Source organism: Triturus cristatus, chromosome 1_2, assembly GCF_964204655.1.
Source record: "Triturus cristatus chromosome 1_2, aTriCri1.1, whole genome shotgun sequence".
NCBI classification, from domain to species: Eukaryota; Metazoa; Chordata; class Amphibia; order Caudata; family Salamandridae; genus Triturus; species Triturus cristatus.
Window position 1 is genome coordinate 1,191,684,511 of NC_140580.1, and position 24,588 is coordinate 1,191,709,098.

The 24,588-nt window shown below is 58.4% G+C and overlaps 1 protein-coding gene across 1 annotated transcript in view; it reads right to left on the reverse strand.

Moving 5' to 3' along the window:
• Positions 1 to 24,588, reverse strand: part of LOC146869006 (adenylate kinase isoenzyme 5-like) — a 544,010-nt gene that overhangs the window by 177,661 nt on the left and 341,761 nt on the right. The gene's annotated exons all lie outside the window — the stretch shown is intronic.

Genomic DNA, 24,588 nt, shown 5'->3' on the forward strand with positions numbered 1-24,588 from the left:
CCCGTCACTTACCTCATCGACCTGGGGACCTCCCGGAACCCCCTTCGGGTCCTCCACACCAACCGACTCAAGCCACACTTTGTGCGCTCAGAACTCAGCCTCCTGATGGCTACGGACAGTGGGGCAGAGGAAGACTCCGAACCCCTCCCGGATCTTCTGAAGACTCAGGAGAATGACGGCTCCGTGGACGGGGTCCGGCTCTCTGACGCCCTCACTTCGGAGCAAAGCCAGGGCTGCCGGAACCTCCTGCTGCAGTGCGCCACCCTGTTCTCCCTCACCCCCGGGGTCACCCCTTGGTGTTTGCACGACGTGGACACCGGGGACAGTCCCCCTGTCCGACACCGGGCCTACCGCGTACCAGATCGGGTACGGGCCTGCATACAGGAGGAAGTGGCCAAGATGCTCACAATCGGGGTCATCGAGCCCTCGGACAGTCCCTGGGCCAGTCCGGTTGCATTGGTCCCCAAAGCCGCTGCCCCCGGCACCGCACCTGAACTGAGATTCTGCGTCGACTACCGGGGCTTGAACGCTGTCACCCGGACAGACGCTCATCCGATCCCCCGAGCAGACGAGCTGATCGACCGGCTGGGGGCCGCCCGCTACCTCAGTATCTTCGACCTAACAGCGGGCTACTGGCAGATCGGCCTCACACCCAGGGCTCAGGAACGGTCAGCCTTCTCTACCCCCGATGGCCACTACCAATTCAAGGTCATGCCCTTCGGCATGAAGAATGCCCCCGCCACGTTTCAACGCCTCGTGAACCAGGTCTTGGCGGGGCTCGAAGAGTTCAGCGCTGCCTACCTGGACGATATCGCTGTATACAGCCGCCACTGGCCCGACCACCTCCGTCACCTCCAAGAGGTCCTACAGGCCCTCCAGCGGGCCGGCCTCACAATTAAGGCCGGCAAGTGCCAAGTTGGCCAAGGGTCTGTGACCTACCTTGGGCACCAAGTGGGAAGCGGGCTGGTGGCCCCGCTACAACTTAAGATTGCTGCCATCCAGTCCTGGCGGCCCCCCGTCACCCAGACCGAGGTCCGAGCCTTGGGGCTCACCGGCTACTACCGGCGGTTCGTGAAGGACTACGGCAGCATCGTGGGGCCCCTCACGGGTCTCACGTCCAAGAACCAACCGAAGCGGATTAACTGGACCCCCGATTGTCAAGCGGCCTTCGAGAAGCTGAAGGCCGCTCTATGCACCGCCCCTGTGCTCCAGGCCCCCGATTACAGTCGGGAATTCGTGGTACAGACCGACGCCTCCGACCACGGCATCGGAGCCGTCCTTTCTCAGTTAAACCCCGAAGGTCATGACCAGCCGGTGGCCTTCATCAGTCGACGTCTCCTGGCCCGAGAACAGCGCTGGAGCACCATCGAGAGGGAGGCCTTCGCAGTGGTGTGGGCCCTCAAAAAGCTCCGGCCCTATCTCTTCGGTACCCACTTCCGGGTACAAACCGACCATCGACCCCTGCAGTGGCTGATGCAGATGCGGGGGGAGAACCCAAAACTCTTGCGCTGGTCCATTTCCCTGCAGGGAATGGACTTCACTGTGGAGCACCGACCAGGCCAAGACCACGCCAACGCGGACGGCCTGTCCCGCTTTTTCCGCCTCGACGAAGAGAGTCCCCAAGGAGATGGGTGACTCTCCCCGCCTTCAGCTGGGGGGGACGCATGTTGGACAGGCCACACGAAGGGCTTGCTCCCTCCCCGCACGACAGGGCCCGAGCTCCGGCCCACCAGGCATAACCCACGAAAAGCACCTGTACCCCGTCCCCCGACGGATCTTCTGCCCTCGGACCTCTACTCATCACGGGGCCCAGCCCCACCGGCTCCCCCGGCCGGTTCAAGCCGCCATCTTGGGCCCTGCACCCCGAGGCCGCGTGGCCTCGCCCCGACCCTAAACCCGGGCCTGACCGGCCCCGACATCCCGGCACCACCATCCACCCGGGAGGTGAGCGGACCACTTGGCAGGTCAATGGGAGGACGAAGTGTCAAGAGCTCTTCCCCCGCCAGGTGCCGATCGCCTCCAGCTCCCCCAGGCGCTGGCTCCACCCCCTGCTGGGTGTCTGGACACCTTCATCCCGGGCCCTCCGACCTCCAAGTGCGAGGGTCCGGACATCAAAGAGCGCCTGCCCTATAACTGGGGCAACTCCGGAGCAGGAAGGCAGTTGTATCCTGGAGTCGAGAGACACCGAGAGAACTCAGCCTTGACGGACTACTGGCGCTGCCGTAGCCCGCTCTTGTGAACCATCGTCCTGCCTGCTGGCGCTGCCGCGGCCTTCTGCAACATCCATCCTCGTCGGGACCTGCTGGCGCTGCCGCGGCCCGTTGTAACGACCATCCTCACCGGGACCTGCTGGCGCTGCCGCGGACCGTACATCGACCATCTTTCCGGGACCTGCTGGCGCTGCCGCGGACCGTGTACCGACCATCTCGACTGGGACCCGCTGGCGCTGCCGCGGCCCGTACCAACTAAACCACCAAGCTCGAGGATTGTGAGCTAGTCATCATCTCATCCGAACTACCTGACTGGTAAACAGACTGTCCCGCTTCCCCTTACCCTGCATTGAGAGACTTGAATCGAGGGGACCCCTGAGTCCAGACCTCCTTGTACCATTCAACCGTACCTTAAGAAGTGCTTATAAAGAACACTGAACCCTATCCGTGTGTGGTATCTGTCTGTGGGGGGGAAGTTACTTGTCTGTACGATCGCTGGAGACGGCTCTCCCCGGAGACCTCTCCTCCTGACCCCGGCCGACCCTCCCGGTCCGTCTACCCTTTCTAACACCCGTGAGGCCCAGAAAGGCTCGGACCTCTGTTTGGGTTGTGGTTGGTTCCCAGGCTAGGATGGCGTCGATTTTGGGCTGTAGAGGGGCGACCTGCCCGCTTCAGACCTGGTGCCCCAGGTAGGTTACCGAACCTTGCCCAATCTGGCATTTGCTGGCTTTCACGGTGAGGCCCGCCTGGCGTAGGGCGGTTAGCACCCTCCGGAGGTGTTGGAGGTGCTCGCTCCATTCTGAACTAAAAACTGCGATATCGTCGAGATATGCAGCGCTGAATTTTTCCAGCCCGGCCAGGACTCTATTTACCAGTCGCTGGAAGGTGACCGGGGCATTTTTCATCCCGAAGGGCATTACGCGAAAGCGATAGTGCCCATCCGGGGTGGAGAAGGCGGACCGCTCCTTGGCTCCTTCTGTGAGCGCAATTTGCCAGTAGCCGCAGGTGAGATCGAAGGTGCTGACGAACCGTGCAGCTCCGAGCCGGTCAATGAGCTCGTCGGCTCGGGGAATGGGGTGGGCATCGGCTCGGGTGACCTCATTGAGTCCCCAGTAGTCCACGCAAAAGCGGAGTTCCGGGGCGACCCCGGGGGCGGCTGCTTTTGGGACCAGGACCACGGGGCTGGCCCAGGGGCTGTCTGAGGGTTCGATCACGCCTAGGGTCAACATTTTCGAGACTTCGGCTTGGATACAGGACCGGACCCGATCGGGGACTCGGTAGGCTCGGTGTCTCACTGGTGGGCTGTCCCCGGTATCCACATCATGGACACACCAGTCGGTGACCTTGGGGACCAGGGAGAAAAGGTCCGGAAACTGCCCTAGGAGCTGGCGGCAATCCTCACGTTGCTGGGGAGTGAGAGACGGGAAGAGGTTCACTCCTTCTATGGAGCCGTCCTTCTCCTTGGTGCATAGAAGATCGGGGAGAGGATCCGACTCTTTTTCGGACCCGTCGTCAGTGGCCAGTAGGAGGCTCAGCTCTGTCCGCACAAAGTGGGGCTTGAGGCGGTTCACGTGGAGGACCCGGAGGGGGTCCCGGGGTGACTGGACGTCTACCAAGTACGTGACCGGGCTCTTTCGCTCAACTACTTTGAAGGGCCCGGTCCATTTATCCTGGAGAGCACAGGGTTTCACAGGGGCCATGACCCACACCAGCTGGCCCGGCTGAAACTCGACTAGCGCGGCATTCTGGTCGTACCAGCGCTTCATCTCCTCCTGACTCGCCTCCAGATTGGCCTCTGCCATTTCCCGGAACCTCCTAGTCTGATTGCGGAGGGTCAGGACGTAACGGAACACGTCTCGGGGGGTGCCCCGGGGCGCCGCCTCCCACTCTTCTTTGACCAGGCTGAGGGGCCCCCTGACGGGGTGCCCGTAGAGTAGCTCAAAGGGGCTGAAACCCAAGGATTTCTGGGGAACTTCTCGGTATGCGAATAGGAGGCAGGGGAGCAGGAGATCCCACTTACGCCGGAGGGGCTCTTCCAGGCCCGCGATCATCCCCTTCAGAGTCCGGTTAAACCGCTCTACCAGGCCGTTTCCTTGGGGGTGGTACGGGGTGGTGAACTTGTAGGACACCCCACACTGTTGCCATAAGGACCTCATGTATCGGGAGATAAAGTTGGTACCTCGATCGCTCATGACCTCGCGGGGAAAACCCATGCAGGAGAAGATCCCCATCAGCGCCCGGCCCACCACGGGGGCCGTGACGGTGCGCAGGGGGATGGCCTCAGGGTAACGAGTGGCATGGTCCACCAGGACGAGGATGAACCGGTGCCCCTGGGAAATTTGGGGGTCCAGAGGTCCTACAATGTCAATCCCGACCCGCTCAAAAGGGGTACTGACGACAGGGAAGGGCTGGAGGGGAGCCTTGCGCTTTCCTCCACTCTTCCCACTGGCCTGGCACGTGGGGCAGGACTTGCAGTGGGCTTCTACATCCGCTCTCATTCTGGGCCAGTAGAAGTGAGTCACGAGGCGACTGTATGTTTTGTCCTGACCCAAGTGGCCTGCGAGGGGGACGTCGTGGGCCAAGCCCAGGAGGAGGTCTCGGAAGCGTAGGGGTACCACCAGCACTCGGCCGGACCCTAGCTCCACCGACTTCTGTTCGCTGTACAGAAGGTCATTCTCCCAATAGACCCGGTGCGTCCCCGTCTGGTCGCCTGCGGCCTGGGCCTCTGCCTGTTGCCGGGGCCCGACCAGGGAGGGACAGGTAGCCTGCTCTCGGCAGAACTCCTCTCGGGAGGGGCCCCCTTCGTGGCGCCACTGTGCTAATTCGAGCAAATCGCCTAACTCGGTGTCTGGGGTGGAGTCGGAAGGCGGTGGTTCGTCACTGGCGAGCAACTCTTCTGGTGGGGGGATGTGGGGGCCCTCGGCCGGGACCATCCCATCCTCAGGGGTCGGGGCGTCGTCAACGTCCCTCAGGGGGGTCAGTCGAGCCGCCATGGATCGAGTGGTGGCGCACACCCACTCAGGGAGGCCCATCATCCCTAGGTGGGTCCTGCGCTCAACTTGCACCCAGGGGGAACTTTCCAGGTCGTTCCCCAGGAGACAGTCGACGGGCTGGGATGTTCTCACTGCGACCTTCAGTTTACCGACCACCCCTCCCCACTCGAAAGGCACCAGGGCTACCTTACATAGGCTTTCTGTGTTGTCGGCTGAAATGACAGGGCAAAATACGTTGGGGAGGACCTGGTCCTCGTGGACTAAATGGCTGAGGACACCGGTGATACTGGCCCCGGTGTCACGGAGGGCTTCTACTTGGTGGCCATTGATCGTGACGAGCTGCCCATATTTCTTTGTGTTAGAGGGCAGGAGGCTCCCAGGGACCATCTCTATATCTCCTAAGGACACTAGGGCCATAGCGGCGGGTTCCCACTCCTCGGCCTCCTCAACCTCCTCCCCCAGGGCTACATTGGCTATCTGTCTAGCGGGGGGTGCTGCCTGGTTGGTGCGTGGGGCCATGGGGCATTCAGGGTCGTTGGCGTAATGGCCGGGCTTCTGGCAACGGAAACAAGTGATGGTTACCCGGTGCCCCCGTCTCAGGGGGGGGCCGGATACAGCTGGTGGGGGTGCCGGGAAAGGCGGAGGTTGGGATTTCGGGGGGCTAGCCTGGGGCTCTCTCTGCCCTCCCTGGTTTCCCCCCCTCTCTGGCGGGGTGGTCCCTGACTGGTTCGGGGGTACTCTCCTACAGGGCCCCGGGAGACCCGGGTGTTGGTCCAGCGATCCGCCTCGACAGCCAGCTTTCTCGGGTCCGTGAGCTTGCTGTCGAGCAGATGTTGGCGTAGTTCCACAAAACAGTTGGCAGCCAGGTGTTCCCATAACATAAGGTCAGTTAGTTCTTCCAGGGTGGTTACCTTGCTGCCCTTGATCCACCCATCGAAGGCACGGCTGAAGAAATTCACATATTCCACCCAGGTGGTACCCGGGATCTTCCGGCAGTCCCGGAACCGCTGGCGGTACATCTCCGGGGTGAGGCCGTACCTTGTGAGGAGGGCCGCTTTCATGTGTTCATATGAGGTCTGCATGGAGGTGGGTAGGTCGAGCAGGGTGTCTCTTCCTTCGCTCAGGAACCGTCCCCATAACCCAGCCCCCCAATCCTTCTGCGGGACCCGGTGGGAGGTCATGGCGACCTCGTAAGCCCGAAACCACTGCTGAATGTCATCATTCTAGTAATATTCCTTGACCACATCCTTGGGGATGTGGACCTTCTGTTCCGTCGGGGCGGCCGCCTCCCGGTTCCCCGGGGGCCGCGCTTCTTCGCTTCTTGCTTTCAGTTCTATTTCCTTCAAACTGCGTTCATGCTCTAGTTGAAGTCTCCTTCCCTCGTGTTCTCGTTGGAGTTTCTTCTCTTCCAGTTCTCCTTGCACTCGCAACTGTTCTACTGCTAGCTTTTTCTCGGCTAATTTCAACTCGCCCTCAATTTTGAGTTTGGCTAATTCGAGCTCGTGATGGCGACTTTTTTCTCTGTCTGCGAGTTCCTCCGGGGATAGGCCCCCGTCTGGTACGTTCTCCTTGGGAGGGTCCTGCTTCGTCGTGGGGCTGCACCGCTCCTTCTGGGCGGGGGGCTCCCGAATCCACCCAAGCTTTCAGTGCCTTTTGCATATCTTCTTTGGTGTTGAGACCAGTGGTAGCGATTCTGAGTTCCTTACAGAATTGCTTTAGTTCCCTGTGAGTGTACTCTTCCAGCTGTTCCACCTGGAACACGGTACTGGCGTCGTCTTCTACGAGAACCACGGTGTTTCCTTCTGCCATCTTTGTCGATAGTGCGTCAGCCGTTCACGGTACGATCTCTAGATTATGGGCCCGAATCCCGTCGCTTGCCACCAATGTTAGAAGGCGACCTCAGAGGGGCCCGGAGGGGGCCCTGACTGTCCTGAGACCAACCCTCGAGGTATCGTAGCCGGGCACTGGCGGGAGACTCCTCAGGGGAGGAATCTCGTATCTAGGATCGTACACTCGGCACCACACGACAAAGAGACACCACACCGAGAGTTCTTAAGAGCAAATCTTTATCAGATCGGAGTGGTAAGATCTTTATAATCAGCAAGGCAATATATATACAAGTGGAGCGCGGGCTCACAAAGTCTTGGAGGGGGGTTAGGAGGTAGCGGGACAGTCTTTGGGGGAATGGATCAAATGCAGGAGCGTATCCGGCGCACAGCTCACAATCCTCGAGCTGGGGGTTACTCTTGTCGTCGTGGGGTCCGGCGGGACCAAGGGAGTCTGGGGGCGCTGCGAGATACTCAGCAGGCTCGAGTACAAGTTCGGAGGTCTTACGATCTTCAGGGAGCCGCGAGTCACTCAGCAGGGCTCAAGCACAAGTTCGGAGGTCTTACGATCTTCAGGGAGCCGCGAGTCACTCAGCAGGGCTCAAGCACAAGTTCGGAGGTCTTACGATCTTCAGGGAGCCGCGAGTCACTCAGCAGGGCTCAAGCACAAGTTCGGAGGTCTTACGATCTTCAGGGAGCCGCAAGTCACTCAGCAGGGCTCAGGTGTTTCCAAGGCGAATCTGCCGGACAGTCCCAGGGCACCCCTTGTTATAGGGCGACTCCTCTTTGATGTCCGGAGTCTGTGCAGGCAGGGGTCTTGTCACCTGGGGGTCGCTTGTTGGGGGTTTCCTGCTATTGTCCTTTGATCCTTTCAGGGCCGGGTCGGGAGGAGCCCCAGACACCCAGCAGGCGTGGAGCCAGCCCTCGGGGAGGCCGGCGGGTCGATCGAAACCCACCTTCCCAGGGAAGCGCAGAGGTGTGATGAAACTGCTCCTCCCTCTCTCATCCCAAGGGGAGCGCGATGTCCTCCAGCCGGAGTGGCGCCTGTAGGCTAGGGTCGCGCTGGGGCCGGGCGGCCATCTTGGTGCATGAAGTGGGCACGCGGGCCCGGGGTGGCCGAAGGAGGAAGGCCTACGGACGGGGGAAGTCCGGGTCGGGTGTGTGTGTTCTGGTGGGAAGGATCGGCCAGGCCAGGGGCTCGGGGCTGGTGTGAGGTGCAGGGGTCAGGTCTGACTATGTTACGAGGGCCGGGTCTAACAGTACAGTTGTAAGTATTTTTCAGAGTCAGTGCTGGGCACCAAGATCCAGCACTGGGAGCTCACCTAAGAGCAGGTGAGTAATTTCGTTTTCGTTACTCGGCTGATTTTTGGTGAATATTTTAAGATTTGAAAAGTCCACACAAGAAATTTCAGGAAAAAGCCACTCAATGTTACCCTATGAGGAAAATAGAGTTATCGGTTTAAGGGTAAGTACTGGACTGGCAGAGTTAAGGTTCTGGGCATAGACTCAGGGGTCTCCCAGGGTCAGGTAGGTACAGTTAGTTCACCCTCAGCGGCACAAGGGCAGCCGGGTGCAGAGAGAGTTAGGCCCAATGTTATCCTATGAGAGGTACGGGGGCCTTGGTTGGTGGCTGCTGACTAGCAGGTCACGCGGCTGTGGGAGCTGGGCTCCTGGTCACTTACTCAGGGAAAGTGGGGAAGTAGATAGGTGTAGAGGTTGCACTGCCAGGGCCACTCGGGCGGCTAGGTGCAGGGTGCTTTTGAGCCTTCGGGCGCTCAATTGATTTAATTGGAAATCTCCGGTTTAGAAAAAGACTGCAAGCTCGGGGACGAAGATTCTTCAGGTGCCACCACCACTTCGAGAGGTAAGTTGGGTAGTTGGAGGATAGGTAGGTACCCCGGGATAGGGCACAAGGGGCCGCGGGGCACCGGGTGCAGGGGTGCCTTTTGGTGTCGGGAAATCTTACCCTCTGTTGATTGCGGTTGGGGGGGCACCTGGTTCTGAGGTTGCAGGCTTCTTCAGGAGTGTCGAGGGAGGTCCTTGGGTGCCGGACTCGGGGTCACAGTCGCTGTGGGGTCGTTCTCGTGGTCTTTGTTCACTCCGGCACAGGCCAGGCTTGGCGGGTGCAGAGTGTGCTGGGTTCGCCGTTCCGGGCTGCTGCCAGGGATTAGAAGTAGTTTTTGAGTAGAGCCTCTACTCATGGGAGTCCCAGGGGGCTTAGAGCCAAAAGGTAGCCAGGTCCTCCGGGGTTTGTGAGGTTGCTGGCCACAAGAGATGCCGGGTTGGAGCAGGAGCAGGTTCGAGGGTCGACAGGCCGGTAGGGCTGGGGCCAAAGCAGTTGGTGTCTTCCTCTTCTTAGCAGCTGCAGGGCAGGTCTTCTTTCTTCTAGCTCTTCTTCGGATTTTGGAATCTGGAATCTGGGGAAGGAAGGTTCAGGGTGCCCCTAAATGCTAGATTTAGGAGCGTTACAGGTAGGTGAAGGGCAGGGGCCAATGGGTCCCTGTCCTGGTGTGGGTACACCCCCTATCCTGCCTCTCTCCTGTGGGAGGGGGGCAGTAGCCTAGTCCTGATGGGGCAGGGCTTCCCATCTTCAAGATGGCAAGAGCCCGGAGATGTGCTTCACCTCGCCTCCCCCACCTGAGGGGTGGGGTTGGCAGGCTGGCACATCCCCTGTCCTTATTTGGGGATTCCGGCCAAGCTTTCCGCCAGAGTGGGGGGTTGCAGTGGCCTGGGGAAGCTCACAGAGGCGGCATGCCTTTGAAGCTTCCCCCTGCCCATCCTGGGGAAGGAGATTTAGCACCTCGCCCAGGATGTGCATTGTTGCAGACCCAGGAGAGCAGGGGCTCTCCTACCCAGGGGTCCAGCAACATGTCTGCTGTGTGGCAGCCTAGGCAGCCTCAGAACAGACGTGGATTGTAGGTTAGGTTTCAGGGGGCATCTATGGTGCTTGGTACATTAAATCCCACACTGGCATCAGTGCGGGTTTAATGTGCTGAGAAGTTTGATACCAAACTTCTCAGTCTTCAGTGTTGCCATTATGGTGCTGTGGAGTTTGTGTTTGACGAGCTCCCAGCACCATATACTCTTAAATGGCAGCACTGCACTTACAGTGCCCAGGAATGGACCTGGGTACTGTAGGGGCACAGGGCTCCTGCTCCTGTGCCCAGACCATTGGCATAGGGCACCCAGCTTGAGGGGTGGCTGATATGTGCCATGGCAGTGTAGGTGATGGGCATGGCACACAGGGATGTGTGCCATGTCGACTCTTTTTTTGTCTTGTACCCAGACACTCAGCCTGCAAGGGCAGTGTGTGTGTGTGTGTGTAAGGGTACAGGACCTCTAAGGGTGGCACAATGGGTGCTGCAGCACTTAGAGGCCTTACCTGGTCATAAGGCCCTGGGTACCTAGGGTACCATTTACCAGGGGCTGACATGTGGCCCGGGTTTGCCAATTTGTGTTTTGTGTTTTAGGGAAGGAACATAGGCCCTGGGCACCTCATTGGCAGGAGTCCAGGGCACACTCAGTCAAAGTACATTCAGCAATTCAGCAAAAAGTGGGGGCATACCATGCAAGAAAGATGGCACTTTCTCACACGCTGCCCTCTGTTCCAACACACAGCTCTCTCCTGTACCTCTTGTACCCCTGCCCTGTGTGCCCTCACTCAGCTCTCTCATGTACCCCTTGTATCCTGCCCTGTGTGCCCCCCACACAGCTCTCTCCTGTACCCCTTGTACCCCTGCCCTGTGTGCTCCCCTGCACAGCTCTCTCTGGTACCCCTTGTACCCCTGCCCTGTGTGCCACCCACACAGCTCTCTCCTGTACCCCTTGTAACCCTGCCCTGTGTGCCCCCGCACTGCTCTCTCCTGTACCCCTTGTACCCCCGCCCTGTGGGCTCCCTGCACAGCTCTCTCCTGTACCCCATATACACCTGCTCTGTGTGCCCCCGCGCAGCTCTCTCCTGTACCCCTTGTAACCCTGCCCTGTGTGCCCCCGCACTGCCCTCTCCTGTACCCCTTGTACCCCCGCCCTGTGGGCTCCCTGCACAGCTCTCTCCTGTACCCCATATACACCTGCTCTGTGTGCCCCTGCGCAGCTCTCTCCTGTACCTCTTGTACCCCTGCCCTGTGTGCCCTCACTCAGCTCTCTCCTCTATCACTTGTACCGCTGCACTGCATACCTCCACATGCTCTCTCATGTACCCCTTCTATCCCTGTCCTGTGTACCCCTCCACACAGCAGTCTCCTGTACCCCTTGTACCCATGCTCTGTGTGCTCCCTCACACAGCTCTCTCTGGTACCTTTTGTATCCCTGCCCTGTGTGTCCCCCTTCACAGCTCTCTCCTGTACCCCTTGTTCCCCCGCCCTGTGTGCTCCCCGCACAGCTCTCTCCTGTACCCCATATACACCTGCTCTGTGTGCCCTCTGTGCAGCTCTCTCTTGTACCCCTTGTATCCACGCCCTGTGTGCCCCCTGCACTTCTCTCTCCTGTACCCCTTGTGTCCCCACCCTGTGTGCCACCTGCACTGCTCTCTCATGTACCCCTGAGTACACCTCTCCTGTGTGCCCCCGCACTGCTCTCTCCTGTACCCCTTGTACCCCCGCCCTGCGTGCAGAGAGATGAGGGATATAAGCAAAGAAAAGATGAAGTTGTTAAAGAGAAATTGATGAAGGAGAGGAAGGGGCTGGGAGAGTAAAGAGAGATAGGTTGATATTGATAGAAAAGATGATTAGTGGGCAGAGAGTAAAGGCAAAGGAAAAGAGGCGAGGCTCTAGAAGAGCAAAGACAGGAGAAGAAGAAACCCATTGGGGAAGGAAAAAAAAAAAGTGAGAAAAAAGGAGCGAGAGAGTAGAAGTGGTTATAGGGAGGGAAAGGGAGAGCGCAGAATAGATGTGGTGAGAGAGAAGGGGAAGGGAAGGGAAGAAATAGGAGAGAGAGAATGAGGAACTCAGAGACCTTTAAGCAGGGACAGACATGCCTGTCATGAGTCCAGCAGCTGTAGTGGCACTAGGGCCCAGGCTTGTGAGGGGCCCCGGGCCGCTGGACCATGAGGCTTATGTGGAGTTTGGTGCACAGGACAGTCTGCCGCTACCATAGTGGAGAATACACAGTCAAGAGCCTGCCTGCCCTGCCTGCTCAGGGGACCGCATGCCTGCTCTCATCCGAGTCAGGGACCGCCTGCCTACTCTGGGTACCGCCTGCCTGCTCTACTCTGAGTCAGGGACCGCCTGCCTGCTCTGGTCTGAGTCAAGAACCGCCTGCCAGCTCTGGTCTGAGTCAGGGACCGACACACAACTTTATCTGAGTCAGGGACCGCCTGCCTGCTCCGAATACCGCCTGCCTGCTCTGGTCCGAGTCAGCGGCCGCCTGCCTACTCTGGGTACCGCCTGCCTGCTCCGGATACCGCCTGCCTGCTCTGGTCTGAGTCAAGGACCGCCTGCCTGCTCTGGGTACCACCTGCCTGCTCTACTCTGAGTCAGGGACCGCCTGCCAGCTCTGGTCTGAGTCAGGGACCGCCTGCCTGCTCCGGATACCGCCTGCCTGCTCTGGTCCGAGTCAAGGACCGCCTGCCTGCTCTGGGTACCACCTGCCTGCTCTACTCTGAGTCAGGGACCGCCTGCCAGCTCTGGTCCGAGTCATGGACCGCCTGCCTGCTCTGGTCCGAGTCATTTGACCACCTGCCTGCTCTGGTCCAAGTCAGGGGACTGTCTGCCTGCTCTCGTCCGAGTCAGGGACCACCTACATGCTCTGGGGACCACCTGTAAGCTCTGGTCCGAGTCAGGAACCACATGCCTGCTCTAGTCTGAGTCAGGGACCACCTGCCTGCTCTAGTCTGAGTCAGCTACCGCCTACCTGCTCTGGTCCGAGTCAGGGACTGCCTGCCTGCTCTGGTCCGAGTCAGGGGACCACCTGCCTGCTCTGGTCTGAGACAGGGGACCCCCTGCCTGCTCTGGTCCAAGTCAGGAACCGCCTGCCTGCTCTGGGGACCACCTGCCAGCTTTGGTCCGACTCAGGGACCGCCTGCCAAGTCTGGCCTGAGTCAGGGACCGTCTGCCTGCCCTTGTCCAAGTAAGGGACCGCCTGCCTGCTCTGGTCTGAGTCAGGGGACCGCCTGCCTGCTCTGGAGACCACCTGGCACCTGCCTGCTCTGGGGACCGCCTGCCTGCTCTGGTCTGAGTCAGGGGCCCGCCTGCCTGCTCTGGAGACCACCTGGCACCTGCCTGCTCTGGGGACCGCCTGACTGCTCTGGTCCGAGTCAGAGGATCTGCCTTGTCGGCCCCCTAGGCGATGTGAGGTAGATGCAGAGCTCTCTATCACCGAGGAGGGTATCCTGGCACTGAGCAGGTGTGAGTCTAGGCAGAGCGCACTATCACCGAGGAGGGTATCCTGGCACTGGGCAGGTGTGAGGCTAGGCAGAGCGCACTATCGCCCTGGAGGGTATCCTGGCACTGGGCAGGAGTGAGTCCAGGCAGAGCGCACTATCGCCCTGGAGGGTATCCTGGCACTGGGCAGGTGTGAGTCTAGGCAGAGCGCACTATCACCGAGGAGGGTATCCTGGCACTGAGCAGGTGTGAGTCTAGGCAGAGCGCACTATCACCGAGGAGGGTATCCTGGCACTGGGCAGGTGTGAGTCCAGGCAGAGCGCTCTATCACCGAGGAGGGTATCCTGGCACTGGGCAGGTGTGAGGCTAGGCAGAGCGCACTATCGCCCTGGAGGGTATCCTGGCACTGGGCAGGTGTGAGTCTAGGCAGGGCGCACTATCACCGAGGAGGGTATCCTGACACTGAGCAGGTGTGAGGCTAGGCAGAGCGCACTATCGCCCTGGAGGGTATCCTGGCACTGAGCAGGTGTGAGTCTAGGCAGAGCGCTCTATCACTGAGGAGGGTATCCTGGCACTGAGCAGGTGTGAGTCTAGGCAGAGCGCTCTATCACCGGGGAGGGTATCCTGGCACTGGGCAGGTGTGAGGCTAGGCAGAGCGCACTATCGACCTGGAGGGTATCCTGGCACTGGGCAGGTGTGAGTCTAGGCAGAGCGCACTATCACCCGGGAGGGTATCCTGGCACTGAGCAGGTGTGAGTCTAGGCAGAGCGCACTATCGCCGAGGAGGGTATCCTGGGCTGAGCAGGTGTGAGTCTAGGCAGAGCGCACAATCACCCATGAGGGTATCCCGGCGCTGAGCAGGTGTGAGTCCAGGCAGAGCGCACTATTGCCCTGGAGGGTATCGTAACGCTGAGCAGGTGTGAGTCTAGGCAGAGCGCACTATCGCCCAGGAGGGTATCCTGGGCTGAGCAGGTGTGAGTCTAGGCAGAGCGCACTATCACCGAGGAGGGTATCCTGGCACTAAGCAGGTGTGAGTCCAGGCAGAGCGCACTATCACCGGGGAGGGTATCCTGGCACTAAGCAGGTGTGAGTCTAGGCAGAGCGCACTATCGCCCCGGAGGGTATCTCGGCGCTGAGGAGGTGTGAGTCTAGCCAGAGCGCACTATCACCGGGGAGGGTATCCAGGCACTGGGCAGGTGTGAGTCTACGCAGAGCGCACTATCACCGAGAAGGGTATCCTGGCACTAAGCAGGTGTGAGTCTAGGCAGAGCGCACTATCACCGGGGAGGGTATCTCAGCGCTGAGCAGGTGTGAGTCTAGCCAGAGCGCACTATCACCGGGGAGGGTATCCAGGCACTGGGCAGGTGTGAGTCTAGGCAGAGCGCACTATCACCGGGGAGGGTATCCAGGCACTGGGCAGGTGTGAGTCTAGGCAGAGCGCACTATCGCTGGGAGGGCATCCTAACGCTGAGCAGGTGTGAGTCTAGGCAGAGCGCACTATCGCCGAGGAGGGTATCCTGGGCTGAGCAGGTGTGAGTCTAGGCAGAGCGCACTATCACTGGGGAGGGTATCCTGGCACTGAGCAGGCGTGAGCCTAGCCAGATCGCACTATCGCTGGGAGGGCATCCTAACGCTGAGCAGGTGTGAGTCTAGGCAGAGCGCTCTATCACCGAGGAGGGTATCCTGGCACTGAGCAGGTGTGCATCTAGGCAGAGCGCACTATCACCGAGGAGGGTATCCTGGCACTGAGCAGGTGTGAGCCTAGCCAGAGCACACTATCGCTGGGAGGGTATCGTAACGCTGAGCAGGTGTGAGTCTAGGCAGAGCGCACTATCGCCCAGGAGGTTATCCTGGGCTGAGCAGGTGTGAGTCTAGGCAGAGCGCACTATCACCGGGGAGGGTATCCTGGCACTAAGCAGGTGTGAGTCCAGGCAGAGCGCACTATCACCGAGGAGGGTATCCTGGCACTGAGCAGGTGTGAGCCTAGCCAGAGCACACTATCGCTGGGAGGGTATCGTAACGCTGAGCAGGTGTGAGTCTAGGCAGAGCGCACTATCGCCCAGGAGGTTATCCTGGGCTGAGCAGGTGTGAGCGCACTATCACCGGGGAGGGTATCCTGGCACTAAGCAGGTGTGAGTCCAGGCAGAGCGCACTATCACCGAGGAGGGTATCCTGGCACTGAGCAGGTGTGAGCCTAGCCAGAGCACACTATCGCTGGGAGGGTATCGTAACGCTGAGCAGGTGTGAGTCTAGGCAGAGCGCACTATCGCCCAGGAGGGTATCCTGGGCTGAGCAGGTGTGAGTCTAGGCAGAGCGCACTATCACCGAGGAGGGTATCCTGGCACTAAGCAGGTGTGAGTCCAGGCAGAGCGCACTATCACCGGGGAGGGTATCCTGGCACTAAGCAGGTGTGAGTCTAGGCAGAGCGCACTATCGCCCCGGAGGGTATCTCGGCGCTGAGGAGGTGTGAGTCTAGCCAGAGCGCACTATCACCGGGGAGGGTATCCAGGCACTGGGCAGGTGTGAGTCTACGCAGAGCGCACTATCACCGAGAAGGGTATCCTGGCACTAAGCAGGTGTGAGTCTAGGCAGAGCGCACTATCGCCCAGGAGGGTATCTCAGCGCTGAGCAGGTGTGAGTCTAGCCAGAGCGCACTATCACCGGGGAGGGTATCCAGGCACTGGGCAGGTGTGAGTCTAGGCAGAGCGCACTATCGCCAGGGAGGGTATCCAGGCACTGGGCAGGTGTGAGTCTAGGCAGAGCGCACTATCACCGGGGAGGGTATCCAGGCACTGGGCAGGTGTGAGTCTAGGCAGAGCGCACTATCGCTGGGAGGGCATCCTAACGCTGAGCAGGTGTGAGTCTAGGCAGAGCGCACTATCGCCGAGGAGGGTATCCTGGGCTGAGCAGGTGTGAGTCTAGGCAGAGCGCACTATCACTGGGGAGGGTATCCTGGCACTGAGCAGGCGTGAGCCTAGCCAGATCGCACTATCGCTGGGAGGGCATCCTAACGCTGAGCAGGTGTGAGTCTAGGCAGAGCGCTCTATCACCGAGGAGGGTATCCTGGCACTGAGCAGGTGTGCATCTAGGCAGAGCGCACTATCACCGAGGAGGGTATCCTGGCACTGAGCAGGTGTGAGCCTAGCCAGAGCACACTATCGCTGGGAGGGTATCGTAACGCTGAGCAGGTGTGAGTCTAGGCAGAGCGCACTATCGCCCAGGAGGTTATCCTGGGCTGAGCAGGTGTGAGTCTAGGCAGAGCGCACTATCACCGGGGAGGGTATCCTGGCACTAAGCAGGTGTGAGTCCAGGCAGAGCGCACTATCACCGAGGAGGGTATCCTGGCACTGAGCAGGTGTGAGCCTAGCCAGAGCACACTATCGCTGGGAGGGTATCGTAACGCTGAGCAGGTGTGAGTCTAGGCAGAGCGCACTATCGCCCAGGAGGTTATCCTGGGCTGAGCAGGTGTGAGTCTAGGCAGAGCGCACTATCACCGAGGAGGGTATCCTGGCACTAAGCAGGTGTGAGTCCAGGCAGAGCGCACTATCACCGGGGAGGGTATCCTGGCACTAAGCAGGTGTGAGTCTAGGCAGAGCGCACTATCGCCCAGGAGGGTATCTCGGCGCTGAGGAGGTGTGAGTCTAGCCAGAGTGCACTATCACCGGGGAGGGTATCCAGGCACTGGGCAGGTGTGAGTCTAGGCAGAGCGCACTATCACCGGGGAGGGTATCCAGGCACTGGGCAGGTGTGAGTCTAGGCAGAGCGCACTATCGCCCAGGAGGGTATCTCGGCGCTGAGCAGGTGTGAGTCTAGCCAGAGCGCACTATCACCGGGGAGGGTATCCAGGCACTGGGCAGGTGTGAGGCTAGGCAGAGCGCACTATCGCCCTGGAGGGTATCCTGGCACTGAGTAGGTGTGAGTCTAGGCAGAGCGCACTATCACCGAGGAGGGTATCCTGGCACTGAGCAGGTGTGCATCTAGGCAGAGCGCGCTATCACCGAGGAGGGTATCCTGGGCTGAGCAGGTGTGAGTCTAGGCAGAGCGCACTATCACCGAGGAGGGTATCCTGGCACTAAGCAGGTGTGAGTCCAGGAAGAGCGCACTATCACCGGGGAGGGTATCCTGGCACTAAGCAGGTGTGAGTCTAGGCAGAGCGCACTATCGCCCAGGAGGGTATCTCGGCGCTGAGCAGGTGTGAGTCTATCCAGAGCGCACTATCGCCCTGGAGGGTATCCCGGCGCTGAGCAGGTGTGAGTCTAGGCAGAGCGCACTATCACCGGGGAGGGTATCCTGGCGCTGAGCAGGTGTGAGTCCAGGCAGAGCGCTCTATCGCCCAGGAGGGTATCCCGCGCTGAGCAGGTGTGAGTCTAGGCAGAGCGCACTATAACCTGGGAGGGTATCCTGGCACTGAGCAGGTGTGAGGCTAGGCAGAGCGCACTATCCCCGGGGAGGGTATCCTGGCACTGGGCAGGTGTGAGTCTACGCAGAGCGCACTATCACCGGGGAGGGTATCCTGGCACTAAGCAGGTGTGAGTCTAGGCAGAGCGCTCTATCACCGAGGAGGTTATCCTGGCACTGGGCAGGTGTGAGTCTAGGCAGAGCGCTCTATCGCCGGGGAGGGTATCCTGGCACTAAGCAGGTGTGAGTCTAGGCAGAGCGCTCTATCACCGGGGAGGGTATCCTGGCACTGGGCAGGTGTGAGTCTAGGCAGAGCGCACTATCGTCCTGGAGGGTATCCTGGCACTGGGCAGGTGTGAGCCTAGGCAGAGCGCACTATCCCCGGGGAGGGTATCCTGGCACTGGGCAGGTGTGAGTCTAGCCAGAGCGCACTATCGCCCTGGAGGGTATCCTGGCACTGGGCAGGTGTGAGTCTAGGCAGAGCGCACTATCACCGGGGAGGGTATCCTGGCACTGGGCAGGTGTGAGGCTAGGCAGAGCGCACTATCGCCAGGGAGGGTATCCTGGCGCTGAGCAGGTGTGAGTCTAGGCAGAGCGCACTATCGCCAGGGAGGGTATCCTGGCACTGAGCAGGCGTGAGTCTAGGCAGAGCGCACTATCACCGAGGAGGGTATCCTAGCGCTGAGCAGGTGTGAGTCTAGCCAGAGTGCACTATCGCCAGGGAGGGTATCCTGGCACTGAGCAGGCGTGAGTCTAGGCAGAGCGCACTATCACCGAGGAGGGTATCCTAGCGCTGAGCAGGTGTGAGTCTAGCCAGAGTGCACTATCGCCCGGGAGGGTATCCCGGCACTGAGCAGGTGTGAGTCTAGGCAGAGCGCACTATCGCCCTGGAGGGTATCCTGGCACTGGGCAGGTGTGAGTCTAGGCAGAGCGCACTATCACCGAGGAGGGTATCCTGGCACTGGGCAGGTGTGAGTCTAGGCAGAGCGCTCTATCACCGAGGAGGTTATCCTGGCACTGGGCAGGTGTGAGTCTAGGCAGAGCGCACTATCGCCAGGGAGGGTATCCTGGCGCTGAGCAGGTGTGAGTCTAGGCAGAGAGCTCTATCACCGGGGAGGGTATCCTGGCACTGAGCAGGTGTGAGTCTAGGCAGAGCGCACTATCGCCAGGGAGGGTATCCTGGCGCTGAGCAGGTGTGAGTCTAGGCAGAGCGCACTATCACCGGGGAGGGTATCCTGGCACTGAGCAGGTGTGAGTCTAGGCAGAGCGCACTATCGCCCTGGAGGGTATCCTGGCACTGAGCAGGTGTGAGTCTAGGCAGAGCGCACTATCGCCAGGGAGGGTATCCTGGCACTGAGCAGGTGTGAGTCTAGGCAGAGCGCACTATCACCGAGGAGGGTATCCTGGCACTGAGCAGGTGTGAGTCCGGGCAGAGTGCTCTATCACCAGGGAGGGTATCCTGGCACTGGGCAGGTGTGAGTCTAGGCAGAGCGCTCTATCACCGAGGAGGTTAGCCTGGCACTGGGCAGGTGTGAGTCTAGGCAGAGCGCACTATCGCCAGGGAGGGTATCCTGGCACTGGGCAGGTGTGAGTCTAGGCAGAGCGCTCTATCACCGAGGAGGGTATCCTGGCGCGAGTCTAGGCAGAGCGGACTGTCACCGAGGAGGGTATCCTGGCGCGAGTCTAGGGTGAGCGCACTATCACTGTTAAAAGAGAGAGTATTTTAACATGCACTAAGAAACATTCCTGCCCCACCCTGATGACAAGGCTATCGGTGACCTAATTGGCAAGTACATTTTCATTTATTTTTTTATTTTGAAGGTTTTACATAGCACGAACAAGACCCTTGCGGGTATCAGAGCACTTTACAGGGCAAATATAGGTGATAGACATATGCATAAAAATACAATGAATTATGTGAATACAGTACTGGTAATTATTACAGACTAGCACATATCTGCAAGATTGTATAAAAAAGTTCAGGTGAATTTGGACAATAGAATCGATTTCACTTCTTTTTTAAAAAAAGCCGCGGATGGGTTCAGTCTCGTTTCTGGGGGCAAGGCGTTCCAAACCCTGGGAGCCATTCCTGAGAAGGTACGGTTGTTTGTTTTCTTCTTGGAAAATCGTTGTGGGTTCAGTAGAAGATTATCGGAACTCCTAGTACTATCTGTTACCACCAGATAGTACTAGTTTCTCCATTAGGTATCACGGTGTTTAGTGATACAATGCCTTGTGTGCCATACAGGCTATTTTCAAATGGATTCTGGCCTCAAAAGATAGCCAGTTGAGGACACGAAGGTCAGGGGAGATGTGACAGTTTCTTTTGGAGCCTGTGATGAGTCTAGCGGCTGAGTTGATTGTGGCTCTAAGGGGGGCTGTTGTTGATCTGGGAAGGCCGCAGAGAGCGACACTCCCATAGTCCACTCTGGGGATTACTAGAGTCTTGTTAGAAATGGCGATTTCTGGTTGGCATGGCCTTTCGCCAAAGCCAGGCAGAAACCACCACTCTAAGTCAGGGCTGGGGAGTTACACGCCAAAGATAACCCCTGCTCACCCCCTTGGTAGCTTGGCACGAGCAGTCAGGCTTATCCCGGAGGCAATGTGTAAAGCGTTTGCGCGCGCACACAGCAACAACACCCTAGGCCCACCACAAAAGAAACTCCACACAAGGTTATATATAAAAATAGCCTTTGATTTATAATAAACACATTAGATGATAATCACATAATTTACACTGTGCCAAAGTGCACTGGGCAGAATTTTCCAAGGAACTATTTACACAAGACAGGGCCACATGGACCACTGTCAGAATTAGCACAAATCACCAATAGTAAATGTAGAACATATACCCATGGAAACACAAATTATAACTGTAGAGCACAACCAGTAACAACTGGCGCAATAACGACCTCAGCCTTATCATAATAGAATCAGGTATAAAACCTATCCTGTATACATCACAGGGGCATTAACACGTTATGCAATTTCTCACAAGTCTAACGCATTAGACCTTACCTCCTAAGTATAACTACACTTGGGGCGTATATCGCACAGGGAAGTATTATCTCCCTAACATCAACCTAAACAGGTAAAACAACCTCCTATGCAGAAATCATATCTAGAGGTATAAAACACAGGCTGCGCAAAACATACTACACACAGTACATTTCCTAACACCCAACGCATTAGTATATAAATCACTAAATCACCTTAGGGTCCAGGTTGCGCCAGAACCTAAGCATAGCAGCTGCCCACTACTTGCTGGGCAGCTGGGGACAAGAACAGGGCCTAAACGCTGCAGCTGGCACTACGTGCAGCGCAGCTGGGGAAGTAAAATGAGGCCTGGGCTCTCAATGGCCCCTGAAATAATGTCAAAAACGTTGGAGCCACCTGGGCTCTAAAACAACATGTCCCCCAGTACTGTGGAGCCACACGGGGCTCCTAAAATTCATCTGCGCCAATACAGAACAAGCCTGGGCCCCTCTGGGCCCATCTGACATATCTGCGCCTATTGTTGGAGCCACGTAGGCTCCGAAACGAACATGCCACAACTGGGGCCACCACGGGGCTCTGAAGATAAGTAGTGCTTCAACACCCTACGCATGCTCCGCAAGATCTTCTGATGGATCCCGACCGAGACCAGGAAGACGGTCACCCAGGCACTCATCACCAGCCGACTGGACTACGGAAACGCCCTCTACGCCGGAACTACAGCCAAGATACAGAAAAGACTCCAACGCATCCAGAACGCCTCCGCCCGTCTCATCCTGAACATCCCCCGACGCAGCCACATCTCCGGCCACCTGAAGGACCTGCACTGGCTCCCCGTCAGCAAGAGGATCACGTTCAGGCTCCTCACACACGCACACAAATCTCTCCACAACCTGGGACCCAAGTTCCTCAACGACGGCCTGACCTTCTACAGGCCCACCCGCCAGCTACGTTAGACAAGCCTCGCCTTCGCCGCCATTCCACGCATCCGAAGAGCCACCGCTGGTGGCAGATCCTTCTCCTACCTGGCGGCCAAGACATGGAACTCCCTCCCCATCCATCTTCGGCTGACCCAGGATCATCTCGCCTTCAGGAGACAACTCAAGACCTGGCTGTTCGAGCAATAGCAGACCCCTTCCCCCAAGCGCCTTGAGACCCTGCCGGGTGAGTAGCGCGCTATACAAGTGTTATGATTGATTGATTGATTGCCCCCAAGCATTGGAGCCACTTAGGCTCGTAGAATACTGCTGCCCAACGTTGGAGTGGCCCGCTGCCAGACGGGGCCGCTCTGAAGATAGGCACAAGCACCGATCTCACCTCCCCTCTTGGGGCGCACGGGAGCTTCAACCAAATCATGCCCCCAATGGAGCGCACGGGCGCTTGTGCCTCGAACCGGCACACAGGGAGCCCCCCTACTCACCGGGATTCTTCTTCACACCCGGTCCCTCTTCTGGGACCGGGACTTCTCGGGACACAGCAGGCGGGAGCAGCCGCACTCTTCTCGTGGCGCGGGGCTTCCCTGCATTCCTGGGAGCCCCGCGCTGCCATCGTCAGCCTCGGTCGCCTGCTCCTCTCACTGGCGGGGCTTCCCTCCTCCTGCGAGGAAGCCCCGCCCACGGGAACAGTCTTTCCCTCCTTCCGGGTCATGCTGGCCAGCGGCCCGGAAGAGGTTCCATTGCGGCTCAGCCGCGGCGGTGATCTCCCATCCGATATCGGCGGCGATGCGGGGTGGGCACCCGCGAGTCAAAATCCAGATACCGGCGGGGTGGGCACCCGCCAGGACGGCAGGCAAGCGGGGTAGGCCCCCGCGAGTCAAACTCAAGATACCGGCGGGGTGGGCACCCGCCGGGTCGGCAAGCAAGTGGGGTAGGCACCCACCAGGACGGACAACAAGCGGGGTGGGCACCTGCTCGACTACGGCAATGTGGGGGGAATCCCTACGCTGGGGATTCCCTCCGGAGCGAATGGCAAATTGACGCTGCGAGGCTGTTGCGCTCCCCTCTCCTAGGGGAATTGAAAGAAAGCGCACACGAGGCGCTATATGCAGTCCCAGTCCTCCAGGCCATGGACTACCAAGAGCAAAGCGCTCACAGGGCGCAAGGAGCCCCAGCCCCAAAAGCACAAGTCCTCAGCAATAAAAAATGATGAGTCCTTAGGAACGAAGGGAAATGCAGGGCAGAAGGGTCCCCCAAAAGAAGTCCATCAAGCATCCAGGGGCTGGGCAGGGCCCAGGGAGGCAAGCCTTCCCCTGGGCCCCAGCAGCAGCACGCCCCTGGCAGATTCAAGTCAGAACGAGAACAAGAACATTTTCATGGGGTCACAGCCCCTCTTTTATACACAGAATCCTTTGTTTCCAAAGGTGCAGGGAAGGGGCGGACCAGATGCAAATGGTTCCTGAGCACTTTGTTTTGCTCAGCCCCTCTCCCTATTCACAGGACAGGCCAGGGACATTAGACGCACCACAGGGAGTGGAGCCAGCATTGTGTGGGGAAAGCCCAGCCCTATTCAGGTCCCAGGTGTACTCCTCCCTGCCATCAACATGCAGCTCTCTCCATTCACCACCGGGGCAGACCCATCCTGGCTCCTGGAGCCAGACACACCAGCCAATCGCAAGCCAGACAGTCACTGCACATTTATTATACAGACAGGCCAGCTTCTAGAAGTGGCACTTCTACACGAGACACCGTAACGCCGCACACATCATTGCGCAGCATTCACTCTCACGAGTTCGCACATACCAAACTCGACCCTGCACTCCTCTCACATCAGGACTTAACACGGTCACTCAGATCCCCCATGCATTCCGATGGGAGGGCAGGTCAGTCTCACTAAAACATACACAGAGCGTACGCACTTTCCACTGGGACACAGTGTGAAAGCATCTAGAGGCCTAAAACCACTAGTACAAGATAGTAAAAGGGCTAAGATAATGCAAAAAGTTCTAGGGGTGAACTGGCCAGAAGGGCCAAGTCCAACAAGTCTGAACTGCCTGTTTAAAGTCATTTGCGGGTATGAAGGGTCTCAGTTTTCTCAGGGTGTTCATCTGAAAGTTTGCTCCATTAGTTGCAGCGCTGATGTGATTTTGCAGAATCAAGGATGAGAGATTGACCATCGAGTGCTGTTAGGTGCTTCATCCACTGGCGGATGATGGTTGTTTGGCTGGGGAGAGCGATTAAGAGGGATTCAGTTTTGAGGGTGTTTCTTTGCGAGCCAGGTCTGTGTTTTTAGGACGTTGAGTTAAGGGACTTGTCTTCAAGAGAGTGGACCTTAATGTAGAGCTGTGTGTCGTCGGCGTACATGTGATGTTGGATATTTGCAGAGTTGAGAAGCTCGGTGAGTGGTTCCATAAACAAATTGAAGAGTGTTGGGGAGAGGGAAGATCCCTGGGGTACTCCCAATGTGACTCGGGTGGGCTTGGATAAAGACTGATTGATCTTGAATCTTTGTGTTCTGTTTTGGAGGAAGGAAGTGAACCAGTTTAGCACCGTTCCCGAGAGTCCCATTCTATGTTTCAAGAGTTGTAGTAGGTTGTCGTGTTTGACTGTATCCGAGGCTGAGGATAAGTCAAGCAGGATTAGCAAGCAGGCTCTGTTTTGATCCAGTATTTGTAACGTGTCATCTGTTATGTAGTTCATGGCTGATTCGGTACTGTGCCCTGATCGAAAACCTGATTGGAGTTGATCGAGCAGGTTGAAGTGGTCTATGTGGTTACTAAGCTGCATGTGGACACATTTTTCTAGTGGTTTGGCCAGGGTCGGGATGTTGGATATTGGGCGATAGTTATTCAGGTCTGACGGGCCGCCGATGGTTTCCTGTGTGACTTATACCTGGACTAGATTCTCATCAA